General features: G+C 56.2%; 1 protein-coding gene across 5 annotated transcripts in view; it reads right to left on the bottom strand.

Annotated features, from left to right (window-relative positions):
- KCNAB2 (potassium voltage-gated channel subfamily A regulatory beta subunit 2) overlaps nucleotides 1-15564 on the bottom strand; it is a 91961-nt gene that overhangs the window by 62260 nt on the left and 14137 nt on the right. For 2 of the 5 annotated variants that reach the window (XM_058552750.1, XM_058552754.1), the window contains exon 1: nucleotides 3704-3851. The exons of 1 other annotated variant lie outside the window; for it this stretch is intronic. The gene's annotated coding sequence lies outside the window, so the exon portion shown is untranslated. Of the gene's footprint in view, nucleotides 1-2616; nucleotides 2732-2931; nucleotides 3116-3703; nucleotides 3852-15564 lie in introns of those variants that run through there. 2 more of the 5 variants (XM_058552751.1, XM_058552753.1) reach the window with 2 other exon arrangements.

Below are 15564 nucleotides of genomic sequence, written 5' to 3'. Positions count from 1 at the left end.
CTCCACCCTCCTTGGGTGACCCCAGGAGACCACTCCAGGTGTTGGAGAGGAGGCGAGGCCCAGTCGAGGTGCAGACCTGGCCCTCGGTTTGAGTCCTAACTCCCCCATTTCTTGGCGGATGACCTTGGGCAAATCTCTCAACCTTCCCAAGTGTCAGTTTCTTCATTGTGAAACAGGATGATAACAGGAGTCGGGGGAGGATCTGAGGTGCTAACAGGTGAGGGTGCGCAGTGACGGCCACAGGAGCTGGGATCTGCCTGTGCCTGGCCCTGGCGGAGGGGAGGTGCTGGCCCAAGGCCTGGGGGTGCTTCTGGGAAAGCTGCTGATCACAGCTCCTTCCTGGACATTTGCACCACGTGCAAAAGGCAAATGAAGTCGCTCTGGCACAGATGCGTCCTCAGGCTTCCTATAGCATCTCTGCTTTCCCCTTGCTGCTTCTCTCTTTTGCTCTCAGAAGGCTTCTCATCTTTTCCATTTTTCCAGAAAAAAGGCTAATCTCTTACGGATGTGACTAGCCATGCACAGACATGATTCAGTGTCATGGGGGGACCTGTGCTTCTTAGGCCTTCTGTGGCTGCATCCCAATTCTGGATCATCTAGAAGCTCAAAGGTTCCAGAAGGCTTGTTCCTAGATAGCTGAGGTCTTAAGAATAATAACATCAGATGAGTTATCTTTTGCCACATGACAAGGGGTAGCAGCTTAAGACAATAAACATGTCTCACTTGGTTTTGGAGAGTCAGGAATCTGGGATTGACTTGGCTGGGTGGTTCTGGCTCAGGGTCTCTCCTGAGGGTGAGTCAGGATATTGGTTGGGGCTGCAGTCTCATCTGAAGGCTCAACCGCAGACAGAGGTCCTTAGATGTCTTGTGCACATGGCTGTGGGCAGGGGCCTCAGTTTCTCACCACCTGGATGTCTCACACCAAGGCAGCTGGCTTCCCCGGAGTGAGGCATCGAGAGAGAGAAGCTGTGATGTCTTTTGTGACAGAGGCTCAGAGGTTTTGTTCTATTGGTTGCAAAGACCAACCCTAATACTACGAGGGAGGGCGTGAGGACCAGGGACAGGGCCATTGCAGGCCATCGTGGGGGTCACTACTGCAGCACTGCTGATGGACTATTCCCCACATTTACTCTGTCCCTGTATCCCCCTGAGACCATGAAATGTCGGCTCTGCCAGGACAGGGAGCTTTGTCTCTTCTGTTGACCGACATGTCCCAAAGCAGCGCCAGGCACACAGTAGATGCTCATTGAACATGGACTGAGGGGGAGCAGAGGAGCGACTCCTGATGCCTGGGTGTGACAACGTTGGGGCACTCTTCCTGGAAGCCTCAGGGCTCAGGGCTGAGACTCAAACTCCTGCTTCCTAAATTGATGTTACTTTGTATGCTGCTTCTTGAACCCTGGAAATCCCTCCTGCCACAGCCCTGAAGTGCTGCTATGACTACACGGCCCCAAACCACCACCTTTTATGGGGCCACAGACTATAGGGGCCACGGCGGCGACCGCGCGTCTCACGAAGAGACAGGAAGAGGTGTAACTGCTCGAAACCACACAGATCCGGAAGGGCCCTTGCGTAACACACCCTTCCTCTCCCTCCCAGAAGCCAGGCGCCCCGAGATGGGAGCCCACTCCTCTCCTACAAGCAGGACTGGTGGTGAAGAGCAAGTGCTACTGACCACGGCGGCTGCTGACTGAGTGCTCTTGGGGTATCCCCTCTGCCTATGGGGTCGTCTTGGGGAGCAAGCAGAGAGGTCCAGTGCTGGAAGGGGTCTGGAGTTCAATAACCCAGTTCCCAAACAGCCCCATCCAGATCTTGCTCAGATTCAGATGGGGTGGGAAGAGAACGGTGCATACGTTACTAGGGGTTGGGGGTCAGGGCCAGGGCCCCCTGCACTTTGCCACAGAGAAACCTGTTCTCCTCCAAGCTCCCGAGGCTTAAGCGGGGGGAGCTGGGTGGCATGGTGACCCGCCAACCCGACACTAAGCAGTGTGGACTTCACGTGGTTAGACAACAGCACAAGCATCTGGACCAAGCCACGGAGCCCAAGGGCCAGACTACTGGACAGAGTGTCTGTTCATACATCTAATTAGTGCCCCAGTAAGAATTTCTTGAAAAGATCACAGGCTAAAAATTTCAATCTTTTCAAAGCAACATTCAAATTTCTGTTCCCTGATTACAAACAACAAGTCAACCCAGCACAGAGCCCAGGTCTAGACTGTTGCAGGGACAGTCCCCATTCATATCTAATTAATGCCACAATTAAAAAAAAAAAATAGCCAAAAAATTCCAACTTTCCCAAAGCAACGTTGAAATGCCTTTCCACTTACACAGCCCACCCATACCCACACCCATTCCCCATGCACCTGTGGGCTGGGTGCCTTCCAAGTGAAGTAGAAGCATCGCTGTGGCTCCCGGCTACGTCAGTCTGTGCACAGTGATGGCAGGAGGTCTGCTGGGTGAGTGGCCACAGGCCTCCAGTCTTGGGAACAGCTGCCCTCCCTCCCTGAGAGGGAACGGAGGCTCGGACCATGGGGGTGAGGGACCTTATCTCCCCGTGGCTCCTGCAGCTCCATCCCGATCCCAGCAACCACAGGGGGAAGCGTGTAGGGCCCTCACCTAGTGCTGGGTGGAGGTGGCCTCCGTGCTTTACAGACCGCGTGAGCTGCAGCGAGTCAGGGCAAGACGCAGGGAACGGAAGTCCAGGGGTGCTCCAGAATCTCCACAGCCATTCCTGAGTGCTCAGGCCACAGGCCTCCCTTCAGTCATTCATTCAGCAAATGCGGGGGAGCCCTCCTGTCCCAGCCGGGAAGCTCACAGCCTCCTCCCCGTCTAGCCACCCTAGCCTCCCACCGTGACCACACCCTGCCCCAATATCCTGCTTGGGCGCAGAAGTGGAGAGGAGAGCAAGGGGGGTAGGGAGAAGACGCTCACCAAGAAGTGCTGACGGCTTTTCCTGGCAGGGAGGAAGCCCCTTAGGCACCAGGAGCTCCCTGCCCACCCCTGCCCTCCTGCCCCTCATGGTGACCACAGGCCGCCCTTCCAGGAAACAACTGCAGGGTGGGGAAGGGCTTCAAGAGGTCCTCCAGCCACCGGCCCCCTTGCCCTGCACTCAGCCCTGCAGGAGAGAGGAGGGGTGGGGACCCATTCGCTTTGTTTTTAAGGCAAGGACCCTCACTTCTTCTGCCTGCGAAACTACTCTCCACTCACACGTGGGAAATCCCAGGCCAGGGTCTCCCGGAGTCAGCAGAAGGGCAGGAATCTCCCCAGGAGCCTGCAGGCACCCCCCACCCCACAGAGGCAGCCCCACGGCACTCTTGATCTCCAGGCGCCTCCAGTCTCACTGCCCCAGGGATGAAAGCACTAGCCAGCAGCCCCGGCTGGCAGAGCTGTGTTGCTGTCAGTCACCTCCTCTGGGTGCCAGGCCACTACGCTCCCCCCGCCTCGCCCGAGCAGTCACTGGGCACGCAGGGAAGACGCTATAGCCGCTCTGCTGGGCCACTGTGACAGGCGGCCACGCGGGCTCTGCCTGGGTCTGGCAGGGCGTCTGCAGGGGCAGCTCCCACCCCGGCTGCAGCCAGTCCTGTGGGGGCATGGGGCCCAGGCCCAATCAACCCTGGACGTCAGGGAACACCCAGGCCCTTGTGCCTGCCACTCAAGCACAAAACCCGTCCTGGGAAACAGGGTCTCTGAAACACCCCAGTACCTGCTCCTGGATCAGAACGGCCGGAAACAAAACCATTTTCATGTGCATGAGGTGGAAGGCGAAGTCACCCGACTGCTCACAGCAAGCACTGAGGACCAGGGCCGACCAGGAAGTTGGTGGCAGCAAGTGCGACGCAGAGTGGAGGATGCCTGGCGAGCCAGGGCCCCTGCGGGTGCTGGGTGTGGCCTCCAGGCTCAGAAGCGCCCCGGGGCGCAGACACCTCCAACCTTCCTGGAAGTGCATCAGCTGTGCAGGGCAGGGGCAGACCCCCCCAGGCAGGCTGCGAGCCCTTCTCAGGGACGGAGGGGGACAGATGTGCAGCCACAGCTAGTCCCGGTGATGCTGAAGACTTCCTGCCTATTGGCGCCAGCTCTGTGCCAGGGCTGGGCTACATGCCTTTCACCCGTGTCCCCTCATCTGGTCGTCCCCACAGCCCTGGGAGGGGTACTGCTGCCCTCTCCACTCGACAGATGATGACCACTGAGGGTCAGAGAGGTCAGGTCCATGGCTAGGATTCACACCCAGGGCTGGCTGACTCCAAAGCTGTGCTCTGCTAAGATCTCCCCACCCAGACAGTGAACCTGGGGCAGGGCTCTGCCTCACTCATGTCCCACCCCCAGTCCCAGGGGATGTGCACTGTGTCAGGACACAGCAGATGCAAGAAGACGACGTGGAGGGTGGGGTGGCCCCAGAGGACAGGGGAGGAGGGATCCCCCTCCATGGGAGGTTTTCTCCGCCCTCCCCCCCATAGCCTCTCCCTGCTCCGCCCTTCCTTCCTGGGGAGGTCTCCCACCTGGGAGAGTGAGGCAAAGGGAGGACTTAGAGAGAACATTCCGTCTCTGTCTGTGCCGGCCATGTGTGCTGGACTGAGTCTCCAGCCTGGTTCCGGGGAGTGGAGTGGGCCCGGGGCTCTGAAGCCTCGGGCGGGGAGTCAGCCAGCCCAGCTCCTGTGCATCAGATGGGAAGTGCCACTGGGTCCCAGCGAGATTGAGATGCAGGAAAGAAAAGGGAGAAGTAACAGTTTGGGTGCTCAGTAAGTATCTCATGACTGAGTGACGAAAGCAGAGGCGTCAGAGGTGAGCGGGATGGAGAAGAGAGGAGGAGGAGGAAGGAGAGCAAATGGGAAAATGGAAAACAAAGAGAAACCAGGAGGGAGATTGGGGGCGGATCCCATGGCTGAGCCCCTCTGGGTCTCAACCCAGCCCTCCCACCCTTAACCCCCACAGGCAAGAGCACTTTTACAGACGAGGACACCGAGGCCCACAGATCCTAAACACTACCCAAGGCCACTTGGCCCATCCATGGCAGAGCTGGGACAGGACCCAGGTGTGTCTGGCTCCAGACTGGGGCTCTTTCCTCCATCCACACAGCGACCTCCCCCTGCCCTGGGGCCCCCTCAGGCCTGACTCAGGAGAGCACCCTCCACCACCCACCAGGACAGACTCTGGGTCCATGGAACGCAGACTTCATTCACTGCTATCCCAGATCTCTGAGCAGCAAGTAAAAGTCGAACATTTCAAATGAATTCGTGCAACCTCACCAGCTGCTCTGCAGTGTGTTAGCCACAGCGAACCAGACTTCAGATCTCAGACCGCAGCTCCACTCCTGGCCCCTAAAAGTAAATCGTATTTCTTCAAGTATTTGCCAACTCCTTTTTAAAAAGTTACTTTGGATCAGGAAGGTAGAGGACTATTAAATGCTCGGTGGTGAGGTTAGAAATACTTCATCTAGTCAATGAGCAGCCCCCCTCTGCATCGACGCGTCTGGGCCACAGAATGAAGCTGGATCAATAAACACGGCAGAGCGAGTTGCTGACTGATCATGCCACCCATGAGCCCCAATCTTGAGTTATCCTCCAGCAAGCGTGGCCCGGGATGTGGTCTATCAGCAGAGTCCTGGTAGGGGGGGCTTCCAGGAAAGTTTTTTTTTTCCTGAGGGAAAGGGACAGACTCCCTGGTCTGTTCTTCCTCATGGAGGAGGCTGCCTCCCAAGTTCTGCTGCCATTCTCAGCAGAAGTGATGCTGGGGGATGGGGGTGCATCTAAGGCCAGATCAGGGGGGCAGGAGGTGGCAACACTAAGGCCTGTGTGGGGTGACCTGTGCAGCAAGTAGTCTTGTACTGGCCCCCAACTCAACCACAGAACAAGGTGGTGTCCAGGCTGGTCTTGGGACCACCAAAAATATCTTCCTGCTAAGTGCGTACCTCACAGTGGTTCTAGGTATTTCCACAACTTAAGGAGCAAGTAATAATAAATCTGCCTCAGTCTAACTCACATTCCTCTGGGCCAGGACTCGGGGTCGGGGGCGGCACATCTTCCAAGTGTAGCAAGAGAACTGGGTTCATGCGTCCTCAACTCTCCCAGTGTGAGGAGCACTGAGGCGGGGTCCAGGGCTCTGCAGACACATGATTCCCCGTGAGTGGGTCTCGCACGTCTCCACCCAGAGGAAACTCTGAGCAGACCATTCCCCTGGGGACAACTGAAATGATGACCAAGGTCCTTTTTATGTTGATTTGAAATCGCCTTCTTTGTAACTTCTACCCGCTGGCCTACTTCCGCTCTCTGGAGACAGATGCATCTGGCCTCTCTGTCGTGCGGCGTTCCTTCGAGCAGTTGAGGATATCTGGCATCGCTCACCCGCCCCATCGAGAGTAGACGATGTCGCTTCTTTCAATGATTCCACATGAGGTTCCCGACTTAATTAATAAATATCTTTTAGGCCAATGTCACGCAACATGCTTCACACGGCCATCTCACGGAACCCTACAAAACCTTAAAGGCCAGCCGGGTGACTGCGTCCATTGTGCTGACCAGGACGCTGAGGCCGAGGTCAGCCGGCTGGTAAGTGGCAGAGCAGGGATTTGCTGCTCGAGGGTCTGACTCCAAGGTCTGGGCCCTTAGTGAGCAACCCCTCGGTACAGCCTCTCTCTGAACATCAACTCCCGGTTACCTCCTTTACAGGTGCTGCAATTTGCTGAAATCTTTGGGAAAACGACAGAGGCACCCAGAACCGAGAGCAGTATCTCAGGTCGTGGGCAGCAGCGAGTGAAGCGGGGTGGCCTCCCTCCTTGCTCTGGGACAGGGGTCAGCAAACGGCTGCAGCCCGCAGGCCCAATCTGCCCTGTGCCTGTGTTTGCGTGGCCCAGAGCAAAGAGTGGTTTTCATGTTTTTAAGTGGTTGGAAGAAAAACAAAAGAATATTTCATGGTACATGAAAGTTATATAAAATTCAAATTTGAGTGTCTGTAAATAAAGTTTTATTGGCACAGAGCCACATTCACTTGTTGTCTTGGTCTGCTCGGGCCACAGATGGGGGCTTCAACCAGAGACATGTATTTCTCACAATTCTGGAGGCTGCAAGTCCAAGATCGAGGTCCAGCAGATTTGGTGTCTGGTGAGAGCCCTCTTCCTGACTTGCAGACGGCCGCCTTCTCGCTGTGTGCTCACATGGTGGACAGGTTTCTTCCTCTTCTTACAAGGGCACCAATCTCATCCTGGGGGCCCCACCCTCATGACCTCATCTAAGCCTAATCACCTCCCAAAGGTCCCCCCTCCCAAATACCATCCCACTGGGGGGTAGGGCTTCAGCATGTGAATTTTGGGGACACAAATATTCAGTCTGTAACACTTATTTATGAATCGTCCACGACCACTGTCATGCGACACAGCAGAGCTGAGGAGCTGTGATGGAGACTGCACCGCAACCCTCACACATTGACTCTCTGGTCCTCTGTGGAAAAGGCTTGCCGAGCTCTGCTCAAGGACAGCGCTCCCTCCACTCCCATGCCCCACAGAAGGCCACCCTCACTCCTGGAGCAACATGGGCCTCAGACACCGAGCCGCCCCTGATCTGCTTCTGCTGTGCACACACCCTTCAGAGCCACATCCTCCGCTCCTGGACCCCGTCTCTGCCCCCGGTCCCCCTTGTGCCCACACGTGTTTTCTGCGTCTTTACCTCTCTCCGTGTGGTGCTCCACTAAGTGTGCTCACCTGCACGAAGGGCTCAGCGCTGGCCTCCGAGCACGCTCTTGGTCTCTGTTACTTTGTTGTCTCTTGAGTTTGGGCGTATCTTAGGTGGTTTGCTGACTTTCAAGCCAACCCCGGGATTCTGCTGAGAGTTTTCATCTTCTGAGATCACAGCCTCCTCTCTGGGGACTGGACACACTAATCCACTTTAATATCTGATACCCAGAAGGCAGACCCACTCGGTGGCGGTGTGATTTGTAGCAAGGTGCCCACCCCAGTGGGAAGCATCACTATGGGGGTAGGAAACGCGGGAGGTGCACTTGCAGGGGCCACGTGTCATAGTCAGGCGGGATTTACCGTTAGTGTGTGCTGAGCAACTCCACTGCGCCTACAGTCCCTGCCCCAGCCACGTCATGTGGGAGGTCTCCCAGAGCCTTCATAGAAATGAAAACCTTCACGGTTGAAAAGCTCCCTGCGTTTTGTTTCTGGGAGACACGTCCCCAGTGACATGTTATGCAAATTTTCCAAGTGTTCAAGATAGGCCACGTATAAACACCTCATTGAACTCAGGACTAGGCTCTGTGGTCTACTGAAAGGATCCCCTCCCTGCAAGGTGCTGTGGCCCCAGGGGGGCAGACGTGTTGCCACTGCCTGAGGTTTGAAATGGCTCCACCCTGACTCATGGAAGGTGGGGGTAATGGGGGGGATGATGTTGACGGGGACGTCACGGAGAAAGAAACTCCCACGAGGGAGGTCCCTCCCTGCCCTGTGCGGTCCCACCTGCTCCTCTCCCTCAGACGTCTGGGGAGCAGAGCAGGGAGGGTGGCCAGAAGGTGGGCGCAGGGGACCCCAGCTGGCCCCCGGGAGTCTGTGGAAGGCCCCCTGGCTCCAAGAGCTGCAGTTCTCCACAGGTGGCAGGTGGTGCCAGGGGCCTGTATCTCCCTTTCATGGAGAGTCTGAGGCTTGTCATGTCACTGAAATGTCGCTTCTCAAAAGATGTTCCCTGCATAAGAGAAACCTAATTACTGCAGAATCTCTTTTTTTAAAAAAACATTTCTAAATCCCCAAATCAGCATCAGCACACTAAACACCCCACCAAAGAAAAAGCCCATCATGAGTGTTGTCTTTAGGTGGAGAGGATACTTCCCTAGGATGCTTGAGCATACGATGAAAAACATCGATGGCAGTGGACGGCAAACATGCAGGAAAAGGCCAGTGAGTCAACATTTTAGGCTTTGTGGGCCAGTGGGTCTCTGTCACAACTCTGCATCTCTGCCATGTGAAAGCAGCCAGAGACAGTATGTGAATGAAAGGGTGTGGCTGTGTTGCAATAAAACTTTATTTACAAAAACAGGTGGTGGGCCGGATTTGGCCCTTGGGCCATAGTTTGCAGACTTCTGATCTACGACATTAAAAAAAACATGACATCCACCGTAATGAAATTGAGACAGAAGTGCAAATCCTTGTGAAGTCCACAGCACTCGAAGCTCCGCTCTGTAGGGAGCTGGGACTATGTCCTTTTGTGGGGACATTCTGTGTCAGGAGGGGCCCTCAAGGTCAAAGATGACCCCCACGCTGCCTGCTGGCCGAGCCCCTGACCCCATTGTGTCCCCCGAGTCATCATCCTGCTTTTGCTTTGCCAGTAATTCTGGTGTCTCGTCTGATCGCAGGCCTGATTAATCTATTCCGGAGTAAACATGTAAAGCCATCCTCCCAGCCGCTCCCCGCGATGCTGCTCGCCGGGGACAGCTGGCCGCGGGACGCAGGCTACTGCCTCTGATGCCGTACTATTTTTGGTTTCTCTTTTTGCCTCATTTATTTTTGATTTGAGTTTCTCATACAGACTGTATGTTCTTTCTTGCTCCTGCACTGAAATGAGATAAGCGTAATATTTTTAAACCCTGCTTGCGTTGCCTCGTGATTATGGCAGGTGAGCCAACACACCTGGAGAGCGCCGTCCAGGGTGGGGTCACTGCCCTCTTGCTCCCACCGTCACGCTTCGTGAACACAGCAAGACATGGATGCCACGCCTCACTCTCCTGGAAGCAGGTGACTGGTCCCGTCCTGGGAAAACGGCTGGCCTTCAGGGTCCTGCACTGAGGCTGGACTTTGAATGGCTGGGGGTCCAGGGATATTGAGTGCCCTCCGAGTGGAGTGGGTGGAAGAGGCGCCAGACGCACACCTGAGCAGCAGCCCTGGTCTGCATCACTGCGAGCGGACTAGTCAAAGCTGCTGAAGACTGAGTGCCGTGTGTGTGAGGCACTGGGGTAAGGGCTTTCACGTGCATTCATTCACTTAATCCTCCCCCAAGCCCTGGGAGGTTGGTACTATTTATAATTGACCACAGATGGCAGCGGAGGAAACGGAGGTCCAGAGTGGTTAAGCTGGCCTGCCCACGGTCACCTGGTAAGCGGTAGTCCTGGAGTCCATCCTCCAAACTACAGCCCTGTGCTGCCACCAGCAGAGAAGGGGCAACAAAGCCCTCCTCCTAGGAGGAGTGAGCTCGTCTCTGATCCTTTCAAGGATCTCTCAGTGGCGGGGTGAGAACGACTCGGGGGAGGGTGTAGGCAGGAGCAGGGGGTCTCATTAGGAGACCATGCAACGATCCAGGTGCGAGCTGGGAAGGCCTGGGCCAGGGTGGAGGAGGAGGTGACAGTGGCTGGTGGGAGTTGAGTCGGGAGGTTGAGACCAAACGGTTGGTTGGCGGTAGATGTTGGTGTTAGAGGAAGACGGGGTGCACGGTAACCCCCAGGTTTCTGGAGAAGAGTTGCCAGTTCCCGAGATGGGGAATCGGTGGGTACAGCAGGTTGGGGGAGTCCTGGAGCTGGGTGGTGGCTACGTCTGGCCCGAGGTGCTTGTTGGACATCCAGGTGGGAGGCTGGTGGCGTCCTCTCCCAGGCTCCTTGTCAGGCCCTGGCTGGAGCCATTTCCTCTTTCCTGCTGCAGGGTCTTTGTAGGTGCGGTCCCTCTGTTCTTCCTTTGTGTCTCTGTTCAAATGTCACCTCTCCAGAAAAGCAGTCCTGGAGAGCTCTACCCAAAGTGTCCCATCATATCACGTCAGCACATGCGTTTCCTGCGAAGCGCCCACCTCCACCTGTAGCTACTGTTCATATGGCTGTCCCCTAACCAGACGGTGAGCCCCAGAAGGTGCAGCTGGGTCTGTTGTGTTCCCTGTGGAACTGCTTGTGCCCGGGACAGGGCCTTTGCTGAATGCATGAAGGTATGTCTCGCCTGCTCTGGACAGGTCGTGCTTTCCTTCTAGTTACCACACTCCAGCAGAGCCAAGCAGAGCAGTGGAAGGCGGAGTGAGGTTGTTCCAGTTGCCCTTCTGAGGGAGAGAAAGCTCGTTCTGCAGCCTCAGCAGCCTCCTCCAAGGGGTGTGATGGTGGGAGAATGCAGCCCGCGTAGGCCCAGGTCAAGATCTCAGGCTAGGGCCAGCCCCGTATCTCAGGGGTTAAGTGCACACACTCCACTACTGGCGGCCCGGGTTCGGATCCCGGGCTCGCACCGACGCACTGCTTCTCCGGCCATGCTGAGGCCGCGTCCCACATACAGCAATTAGAAGGATGTGCAACTATGACATACAACTATCTACTGGGGCTTTGGGGGAAAAAAAGGAGGAGGATTGGCAATAGATGTTAGCTCAGAGCCGGTCTTCCTCAGCAAAAAGAGGAGGGTTAGCATGGATGTTAGCTCAGGGCTGATCTTCCTCACAAAAAAAAAAAAAAAGATCTCAGGCTATGGCTCGACTCGACAGTCTCCGCAGTGTCCAGTGTCCCCCACCAGGAAGATTCCCTGTTCGTGAAGCATGCACAGAGCCAGGCATCTCACGGGCACACGTGCACGGGTGTATAGACATATGCATACGCACACACAGACACACACACATACCACCTCCACCAGCCCCACCTCTAACACCACCTCTACCTGCACCACCTCCACCCCCATCATGTCATCTCCACAACCTCTACCTCTATCACATCTACCCCCATCACCTCTACCTCTACCACCTCCTCTATCACCTCTACCACCTCCACCTCTACCGTCTCTACCCCCATCACCTCTACCTCTACCACCTCCACCTCCTCCACCACCTCCACCTCTATCACCTCTACTCCATCACCTCTACCTCCACCTCCTCTATCACCTCCACCTCTATTACCTCCACCACCTCCACCTCCTCTATCACCTCCACCTCCTCTACCACCTGCACCAGCTCCACTTCTACCACCTCTACCTCCATTACCTCCACTTCTTCCTCCTCTATCACCTCCACCACCTCCACTCCAGGCTGGCTCCTCTTTCTGCCAAGCACTCCTGCTTTGTAATCTTCCCCCTCTGAGCGACCCTCCAGGGCAATTCTTCTGCCCCTCTCTGAGCTTCAGTTCTCATTTCCATACCCATGAGCCCCACAGCTCCACCTTCAGCCCACCCCCCTGGCCTGAGCTCCACGTTCAGACTCTTGGCTGTCTGTTGGCTCTGTCCACATGGGTATCCCTGGAACATTCCCTCTGTTGCCCATCTCCACTGCTCACCTCGGGTCATCCACCTGTCACCAGAGTCCCATTCCTATTTCTCAGCTGCATATCTATCAGGTCATGCCGTTCTCTAAAGCCCTCGGTGGCCTCCCAGGGCCTTCAGCATCAGGTCTAAGCACCTCGGCTTGGCATGCTGGACCATTCACAGCCAGCCCTGTCTACCTTTCCAGCTTTCTCTCTCCTCTCTGGCCCTCCTGCACAGCTGGCCTCGGCCACAGCTGCCTGCCTCTTTTCCCTCACGCTCCGGTGCCCATGGCAGCCCCCACTCTTGCTCCTGCTGTTCCCTCGGGGGGCTGCGGCATCTTCCCATCTGCTGGGGATTTCACCAGCCTTAGGGTTCAATGCAGAGGCCACTTCCCAGGCCTGGACGGGTCACCCCACACTGTTTTCAGTAGTTACCCTGGGGGTGGGCAACAGCGGGGAGGGAATGGCACTTCCCATTTCTAACACTTCTACCACGTGCACCTTCCATACCACCTGCCAAGTCACACAACTCTAAGAAGCAAAGAGCTGGGGCAGGCCTGCCCAACTACAAAGCCAACACTTAATGCAACCTCATGCCATTTGTCCTGGACTCCCATGATGATCTCTGGAGAAGAATGCTCCCTCCAGCTTTCTGGGTTAAATCTTCAACATTTGAACGCCAGCCCAGCCCCTGGGCACCCTCATCTCCAATAAGCCCCCAGCTTAAATCCAACTAGGGGCTATATGGGGTGATGCCTGACCCAGGCTTCCCCATCTCTTATATTCACCTGAGCAGGGGCAGGAGGGACTCCTCAACTCACCCTTGATAACATGAATAACCCTCCACCGGGCATTCCACCTGTGACCCAGGGCATGGGGATGACTGAGGGGAGGGGCAGGCAGCACACTCCCAAATGCCCAGGAAACAAGCCAGGGCTCATCCCGGATCTGCTAAGGCAGGGAATTTCAAAGTCTGTGCACCCGTGTCACAGTCGAGATGATTTGTGAATCTAATATCTATCTACTTATTTTTCCAGTTACCTTTAAATTATGACAAGTAATGATGAAAAAAGTTTAACTGACTAGAAGAAAAATGCAAACTCAGAAACAGGACTGGCAGTGTGCACATACGACCCAAATCCTAGGAGGAAAGGCCAATGGCTGAAGTGCAGGAATACCTGTCAGAGACAGAGACAGAGACAGAGAGATGGAGAGACAGAGACAGAGAGGTGGAGAGACAGAAAGAAAGAGAACTGAGCGCGAGAGCGCTCCCTAGTCACCCGCGGGCCTCATAACCTCATCCCCAGAAATCTCAGGAGCAGGTGTGCAGATTCCACAGCAGAGGCCCAGGGCAAAAGTGAATTCCAGGTCATCACGAATTCTTCCTTTAAAACTAATTTTACATCCCCTTTTATGAAAGTGTCCGAGTTCCCCCTCTTACAGGAAGTTTATCAACAGAATCTAGGGAGAGATTAGACGTGCAGGACAGCTCGTTCCAGGCCAGCCCCGGCGAGAAGCTCATGGTGGGGTCTAGAAAGGGGACACATCTGAAGGTGTGTGTGTATGCACACACACACACCCATACATACACATGCACGCACACACAAGGGCTCACAGTGTGCCACCCACTCATGCACCCAGATTGACGCTGGGGAAAGGCCTTTCCTCGCACAGGCTGGCCACCCCATCCCAGACCAGGCAGGCGGGCGGTGCGGAGCTTCCCCATGAGTGGACAGAATCACAAACCTCATGGCTGGCCAGCCATCCTAGGCAGTTCCAGGCCGCCCCCTGGGCAGCCTCCTGGTGCTCTGAGAAGCAGATGCTCCACAGGGCAGGTGGAGACCAAGGGCCCAGGATCCCCACAGGGAGTGTGGGGGGACCAGAAGGACCTGAGAACTGCACAATGCCATCTGGGTGACCGTGGGACTTGTGTCGACGAGAAGTGACTATCCAGCCAAAGCACATTTCAAACACAGACACAGAGAGCATGTCCCACACCTCTGGGGGAAGGCAGAGGGGGCTGGGCCTGTGTCCACCCTCCCTAGGATGAAATGCACCTCCGTGTGGGGTCCAGTCATGCCGATTTCCTGCCTCGACAGCTCTCACTGCATCCACTCCCAGAGCAACGGGCAGGGCTGCTCAGTACTTCCCTCTGGGGACCCACGATCAAGGCCACAGGCATCTCCCCACCGGGCAGCCCAGGACCTGAGCTCCCCCCATAAACCAGCCCCTCTGAGGTGGCTTGGGGGGAGATGAGGGTCACACATAGCAAGAGATCATGGGACGGAGGGGTGGGACAGGGCTCTCAGGGCAGCTGTGCGTGGGGCCTCACCCACTCCCCGCCCCAGCTTTTTTTTCACCATCCATTGCTGGGCTTTTCACACCAAGAGCATCTCTCTCCCACTCTGGTGTCAGACCAGCAGACCTTGTCCTTCAGAGAGGAGAGGTTCTTAAAGATAATGAACAGCGGAACAAGGGTGGTCTGTCCCTGGTGCTGGCCGTCCATGGGAGCACACAGGCCACCCGCAGGGGGACAGGGGCTTCCTGCTGTGGGGCACCCAGCTCAGTGGACGGAACTAAGCTCACTGTCTGCCTGGAGGGCATCTCCCTTGTGAAACCTAAGCCCTGCCTTTCACATCAAGTACAAAACAACCTGAGGGCCTTAATGGCCTACCTCCAGGATCCCCTCCTCACCAGTACCAGTGAGGAGGGGATCCTGGGTGAGGCAGTGGCTCCGGGACCCCCCCCACTCACCAGCTCCCTCGGGGGCGCCCATGCAATCCCAGAAGACTCCAGGCAGCACCTGCAGGCCACACTGAGCCGAGGACACCCTGCGGCCACCACAGCTGCAGCATCTCCAGCCCCGCCTGGCTGGAGCATCAGAGACGGAACCTCCGCATCCACCTCTGAGCGGGATAATCAATGAGCCGAGGGACTGCGGGAGGGGGGAGGGCTGAGGACACGCTGCGTGCCCCACCCTTGCAATGGTTAAGAGTGACAGCGATAGACACAGTGTCTGTGGCAAGGGCCCGGTTTCCCCTGCTCCTTTACGGACATCCACAATAAGAGGGGAAAGAAATACTGTGTCTCCTCTCATAGCCAGACTGAAATCTTCTAAACTGAGCCACGGTTGGAAAAAACCACAGGGTTCGGGGGATGGGGAGAAGACAAGGAACCCTGGATGGTGATTACCGTGATGGTTACTGTGTTCAAAGCCTGACTCAGCAGTCGGCATGGCTGACACAGGAGGGAGCAGAGGTGGCCCCAGCTCTCAGTGGATGGATGGAGCCCCAGCTCTCAGAGGATGGATGCAGCCCCTCCAAGCTGCTTCCCTCGCTTCCCTTCCCAGGCAGAGGGGTGGGTTTTAACCGCTTGTATCCCAGGACGGGAGAAGGA

Source organism: Diceros bicornis, chromosome 13, assembly GCF_020826845.1.
Source record: "Diceros bicornis minor isolate mBicDic1 chromosome 13, mDicBic1.mat.cur, whole genome shotgun sequence".
Classification (NCBI taxonomy): domain Eukaryota; kingdom Metazoa; phylum Chordata; class Mammalia; order Perissodactyla; family Rhinocerotidae; genus Diceros; species Diceros bicornis.
The sequence above is the reverse complement of the archived record's forward strand: the minus strand, read 5'-3'. Positions and strand labels throughout refer to the sequence as shown.